The sequence below is a fragment of the Prunus avium genome, chromosome 1 (genome assembly GCF_965620075.1).
Source record: "Prunus avium chromosome 1, drPruAviu1.hap1.1, whole genome shotgun sequence".
In the NCBI taxonomy this organism is placed as follows: domain Eukaryota; kingdom Viridiplantae; phylum Streptophyta; class Magnoliopsida; order Rosales; family Rosaceae; genus Prunus; species Prunus avium.
In genome coordinates this window covers 41139742-41145741 of record NC_142284.1, presented here as the reverse complement: position 1 = coordinate 41145741, position 6000 = coordinate 41139742, and positions in this window count along the sequence as shown.

The following is a 6000-nucleotide window of genomic DNA, read 5'->3' as shown; positions in this document are numbered from 1 at the left end:
ATCTTTCTTTATATTATATGTTTGTGGAAGCCCTCAAAGTAAACATATATTGAGAAAAAAATAATAATTTAGAGTGAAGATATAAACACTCATATAGACGAAATAAATTTTCAGCAATATTTTAAAAATTATTTTAAAAAATAAATAAATAAACCATAAACCATTCGCTAAACAATATGTAAGGTCAATAAGGAGAGTACTTATGACTAATTTGTGAGGTTTTTCAGAAAAAAGTACGCCATCGGTTTTATGTGAACGGACATGATAGGGTCGCTTTACAGATTCCCTATGTGGCATGATATTGATGCCTTATTGAACAAGATTTCAGTTCAAAGATGTACACATGCACGCACCCATGATGACTTGCAACCATAGTCCAATTATTATATATGTAGATTATTATAACAAAACAGATACTTACAAAAATTATATATGAAATGAAACCAATACTTGTATTATTATAAATTAGATAATGAACATTAAAGAAATATACTTCTAATGTTGGTTATTGCCAAATATATTGTTACGGTTGAAAGGAAAGTGAGTTATTAAAATATTCCGAACATTCACGGGAGATACTTGTTGATGTAGGTTATTGAAGTTTAAGTTAACAAAGATATATAGTTAGGGTTGAGAGGAAAGTGAATTATCAAAAGCACTTTGGATTTTTTCATAATGAAATGGATGATTTATAGCTTCCTCTAGTTTTATAACGTCACAAGGAGCTCGAATCAATTTTCAAGGCATTTTTCCGATTTTCCTAATGTTTATTATTGTTTTTTTAAAGAATTTTGCATTTGCTGATATTTCCTGCCTCACCCCTTCTGAAGTGAACGGCAAAGCCCACTAAGCCCACTAGTTTTTCTAATACTGCGTCACATTAGCACAAAGCCCACTTGTTTCCAATCCTTTATTGGTTGAAAGGTAAAGCCCACTTCTAGAATATGCATAGAACTTTCTATAGCCACTGGCCCAGTGCGATGCTTTGGTTCTATTGATGAGGGGGTTTATGTACCATATGAAAGCTGGAATGAGAAATTTATTCAGGCTTAAATCCTCTCTATGAGATCGTGAAAAGTAACTAATTGCAAATTAATTTTATAATCAATGAAGGTGGCAGAACTAACAGAGAAATATCTCATTTTCATTGGATGCACTGCCATCGAATATAAGCTTCAAGAAATGATATTGTTCAAAGAAACAAACAATAAGAAATCCCACTAGAGAGCTGAGCTAAAATGGAGTTTGCAAGTTATCTTTGGCAACAACTAATGATCATCATTAGGTCCGCGGCCTGTCCGTCAAAATGGGCAGCCTGAGACACGATAGTTAGGGCTGTTTGACCCGACCCGTTTTAAAATTGGGTAGGATTTGAGCTTAGGATTTGAAACTCACGACCCAATTGCTCCAGTCTAGGCCCAAGGCTCGCCTGCCTATACCCTTCTTTTTTTAAGATTTAATTGATTCACTCACTAACCTTATTTTATACTTAATCAAAATAATAATGTAATATGTATACTTATTTTGGATTATTAATTCTAATGGCACAAATTGCATTAATTTTCATGATGCCAATCCTAGTTTGGGATAGAAGTAACTCATTTTCATAAGATTCATTTTTATTATAATATTTTTCAAATATTGACTATTGGTCTAGGTTTAGTAAAAGAGAGTTTGGCTATTATATTTTTGTTTTCTTAAGTTATGTAATAATCTTTACTATTGTTTAATAGAAGACTCTTTATCAATCACTTTTGACAAAAAAATTGTGTAAAACAAAGATTTTAAAATACTTAAATAAATTAAAAAAAAAAAAAACCCAGCCCGTTTAGGCCCCTGGTGGCCCAGCATGAAAAAAAAACTTTCACAATGACGAACCTTAGCAACAACAATGGCCTGATTTCATATTGGAGTTTCATATCTCAAGGTCTTAAGTCTTTGCTCACTTGATTGCTTGATACATCAAACAAACTGTTCGTTATGTCCCCTACATAATCCACACTACAATCGACCACAAGGGATAACAAAAGAGTATTATTTACTACTGATCTGATTTGAAAGTCAAATCTTCAAAATCATGATCTGATCTGACTACTGAGAATCTACTATTAATCTGATCTGGCTACGGAGAAGCATCTCCAAACTTGTAAACAAAAGAAAAGTCCGCATGAAACTTCTTGTAAACGCCATCGACTGGCAATTGATGATGCATGTTAATGACATTTCGGCGACTTTCGATGTATCTGGAAAGAACAGATGCCATGGATAAAATCGAACAAAAAATCCATTTAAGATCCATAAATCTATGTCATGTGGTTATCTCATATCATCTATTCTACTGAGTTCTTCCCAGAAGCAATGATACTCTTAACATAGAGATTAAATCATTATCATATAAATCTATGACAAAAATAAAATAAAATAAAACAAACCTCAAACCGGTACATACTACTCCCAAGGAACAACCAGAATTCCTTGACCATGAAATATTTGTTGTACATGCCCTTTGATGAAAGGATCAATGTTGTTCGGGATACAAATATGACCGCCAATCCAAGAACAGTTATTCTTGATCTTAATCAAGAGATTTAGTTTAGGAATGGTGGATACCCTGAGGAGGTCGACATGCTTGAATCTCTTGAACAATTGGAAGTGAAGTTGCTTCGCATCTTCAAGGCTCTCCACAGCAGTCTTCCATGAATAATAGACTGAGACGTACTTCCGGTAGTCTCTTGTACTGGCTTCGCAAGGGACGACCGCGACACTGACCCTGCATACCAGATCGGTAGCCCTCCAAATATGTACTAACTCGTTCTAATTTGGGCTTACTCAGATGAGCATTCTTGAAGGCCTAAATAAGGGTCAAATGTTCTTCATATGGATAAGGGCATCCATTTGTCTCCTCATCATCAAGAATACGAAAATACGACCAATTGCTATGTGTGCGTACTTAGTCAATCTTGCCCTAGCCGTAGCGTCAAACTTCCTGTAAATCGAAGCAATTGCTAGTTGAAGCTGCATGTTGTTGACATTCTTGCAACTTTCGATGTATCGCGAAAGAAGCCTTGACCATGACATCACATACCTTATCGGGAAAGAAGCCTTGACCATGACATTGATGGCAAAAATAAAATAAAATAAAACAAACGTCAAAACGGTACGTACTTTTCACAAGGAACAACCAGAATTCCTTGACCATGAATTATTTGTTGCAAGGGGAATTCTAGCAACCTTCTCTCCAACCTTTTCCTTTGGACATTCTCCCCTGACCTCATGACATGTGTCCCTTTCTTTCCACTTAAAACAATGTAATTAATGCATTAAACAAGCTATCATTTGTTTTCCAAATTTACCCTTATTAAATATATTGATTTTAATGTTTCCTTTATCTTATCCAATTTTTTTACAAACTTCTTACCACCTTGTTAAAAATTAATTAAGAAAAAATGTTTTTTTTAAAAGACTCTAACGAGACATTCAAATAAAACTTAAAAATTAAATAAGAAAAAACGTTAGTTTTTGTTTTTGTTTTTTGAAAGACTCAAAAGGGAGTAAGGAGAGATTGGTTTAAATCGAAAATTTAGTATGCCTGAATTTTAGGAATTTTTTTTCTTTCAAATAATCAGACTCCAAAGGCAGTAAGGGATATAAATAAATATAAATAAAACTATGAACTTCCCTTCGAATATGATTATTTGGGGTTTTTTTTATTTATATTTTTAGTTGTTACTGAAAATGCTCTTTAACTTTTTTTAGTAGTTTAAAAAAATACAATTAATGAACTTCCTTTTGAAGGAAGTCTTTTTTCTTTCTAAAAATGTGATCTTTCTATTGAGTGTTTTTTTTAGGTCATTTTTTTGTGTTTTAAAAAATAGAAGTTTTATCTATGAAAAAAATAGACATTTTTTTTTTTTTTTTAAAACTGACTTTTTTATTATTTAATTTTTTACATGTGGTAAGAGAGTTGTAAAATTGTTTTTGAACAAATTGAAGGACAAAACATTTAATAAGGGTAAACTTGGAAAAAAATGTTAGCTTGTTTGATGCATTAGTTACATTGTTTTAAGTGTAAGGAAATGGAAACATGTCATGAAAAAAGGGGAGAAGGTCCAAAGGAGAAGGTTGGAGAGAAGGTTGCCAGCATTCCCCTTGTTGCAAATGACCTTTGATGAAATGATCAAGATGTTCGGGATACAAATATGCCCTCCAATCCAAGAATCGCTACTCTTGATCTTAATCAAGAGATTTAGTTCTGCAATGGTGAATACCTTAAGCATGTTAACATACTGAAATATATTCAGAATTTCGTAGATATTCAGAGTTTAATGATATTTGTGGTTCTAGAATGGTGAATACCTCAAGATTTATTGTGATATTAACAAAAAGAGTTCCAAATTTGATATAAACTCATGACATCACATACCTTGTCTAGCACACTGGATAACAAAAGACTCATTGTGGTCGCAAGTTAGAGTCGTGACCCACAAGAGAGAGTCACGATATTCAAAGGGTAATAAGGAATTCATAGAATCGAGGAGGGGAGAGGCGGCGATAATCAATGAGGCCAAAGGCAGCGAATAGGAATCGAGAATTGATTAAAACCCTAGGGAAGAAAGAAATAAAGCTTGTTGTCTATTTTTCACCCCAAAAAAGAAAAAGAAAAGAAATAAAGAACATGGACACACCGGGATTGCCATGCTGGTGTGCCTTTTGGCCGTCAGATGTGCGTTTTCACGCATCCACACTATGATCACGAGGCCAATCCACTAGTTAGATTCCCATGATTTGATCTGGCTACTGAGAAATATGCCCTCCAAACCATGTCATGTTGTTATCTCATATAATCTATTCCACTGAGTTCTTACCATAAGTGATGATACTCTTAACATAGAGATTAAATTATTAGCATATAAATCAATGGCAAAGATAAAATAAAATAAAACTAACCTCAAACCGATACGTACTGCTCCCAAGGAACAACCAGAATTCCTTGACCTTGAACTATTTGTTGCAAATGTCCTTTGATGAAAGGATCAATGATGTTCGAGATACAAATATGCCTTCTAATCCAAGAACCGCTATTCTTGATCTTAATCAAGAGATTTAATTGTGGAACGGTGATTACCTTAAGCACGTTAACATACTCAAATATGTTCAAAATTTCGTAGATATTCGGAGTTTCAGATATTTGTGGTTCAAAGATTTGTTGTGATACTAACCGCAAGAGTTCCAAATTGTATATAAACTCATGACATCAAATACCTTACCTAGCACACTGGATAACAAAAGCCTCATCGCAGTCGTGAGTTAGAGACGTGACCCTCAGGCGAGAGACGGCAATAATCGATTACGACATAGGAGTAGAAATCCAGAACTGATGGACACCTTAGGGAAGAAAAAAAAAAGCTTGTTGTCTATTTTTCACCCAAAATAAGAAGAAAATAAATAAATAATATGGATGCATGGGGATTGCCATGCTGGCGTGCTTCTAGCCGTCAGATGTGCGTTTTCTCGCATCCTATCTATGATCGTGAGGCCAATCCACCAGTCAGATTCCCATGATCTGATCTAGCTACTAAGAAATATGCCCTCCAGCCCATGTCATGTTGTTATCTCATATCATCTATTCTACTGAGTTCTTACTATAAGTGATGATACTCTTAACATAGAGATTAAATCATTAGCATACAAATCGATTCAAAAATAAAATAAAATAAAACAAACCTCAAACCGATACGTACTGCTCCCAAGGAATAGCCAGAATTCCTTGACCATGAACTACTTGTTGCAAATTTCCTTTGATGAAAGGATCAATGATGTTCGAGATACACACAGATGTAAGAATGCATGAGTTTCAAAACAAACGCACAAGAAACCCAAAAAGAAAATTGCATTAAAGTTGTAAGAAAATTGTAATTGATTGATTTTACTTACTGGAGGGTATGGTTTGAAGCATGAAGGAAGCTCCCTCAGTTCTTCTGTTCTCTCTTGAGACTTGAA